We start from the raw sequence: 1,164 nt of genomic DNA, 5'->3' as shown, positions 1-1,164 counted from the left end.
AAACGGGATCTTTATCTCAAGAGTCCTGAGATAATCTGCAAAGCGGACAAATTGTTTATCCTGTTCCGCTTGGCGGAGTTTCTGAGGATAAGGCATCTTGCCTTTATATTCTTCAACCTTAGTTGCTGCAGGTTTATTCCCTACAAAAGTGGTTGGAGAAGCCTTCTTAGAGGGGTTACTATCAGCACTTGCAGGTGTCCGATCCCTCATTGGCGTTTGAACGCCAGGATTGGGTGTAGGATGGGCGTTTAACGCCAGCTTCCCACCCTTTTCTGGTGTTTGAACGCCAGAACTGGGCAAGGAATGGGCGTTTAACGCCAACTTTTCTTCCTTTTCTGGCGTTTGAACGCCAGAATTATTCCTCTCTAGGCTCTTGCTGTCCTCAGAGGGATTTTGGGCAGTGGTTTGATTATCCTCTGTCATTTGTTCCTTTCTTGACTTTTTGCTACTTTGAACTGAATTATTCAATGTCTTCCCGCTCCTTAGTTGAACAGCTTGGCATTCTTCTGTTATCTGTTTAGATAGATGCTGTCTTGTCTGATTTAATTGTGCTTCTATATTCTTGTTATCATTTTTAGTATCTTGGAGCATCTCCTTAAATTCTGCTAATTGTTTTGTCATTAGAAGTAATTGCTGATTTAGTTCAACAATCTGTTCTTGAGGATTATGATCAGTAGTTGCTACCATAGCTTCTTTTTCTTTGGAGGGCTCATTGCTTGAGTATAGATGTTGATTTCTAGCAACTGTATCTATGAGTTCTTGAGCCTCTTCAATTGTCTTTTTCATGTGTATAGATCCACCAGCTGAGTGGTCTAGAGACAATTGAGCTCTTTCTGTAAGCCCATAGTAGAAGATGTCTAACTGTACCCACTCTGAAAACATTTCAGAGGGGCATTTCCTTAGCATCCTTCTATACCTCTCCCAGGAATTATAAAGGGATTCATGATCCTCTTGTTTAAAGCCTTGGATGTCCAGTCTTAGCTGTGTCATCTTTTTTGGAGGGTAAAATTGATTCAGGAATTTGTCTGATAACTGTCTCCATGTTTTTATGCTTGTTGTGGGTTGGTTATTTAACCACCTCTTAGCTTGATCTTTTACAGCAAATGGAAATAGTAATAATCTGTAGACATCCTGATCCACTTCTTTATCACGTACTGTGTCAGC

Source organism: Arachis ipaensis, chromosome B1 (genome assembly GCF_059453495.1).
Source record: "Arachis ipaensis isolate K30076 ecotype BB chromosome B1, ASM5945349v1, whole genome shotgun sequence".
Classification (NCBI taxonomy): Eukaryota; Viridiplantae; Streptophyta; class Magnoliopsida; order Fabales; family Fabaceae; genus Arachis; species Arachis ipaensis.
Note: the sequence above shows the minus strand (reverse complement) of the source record.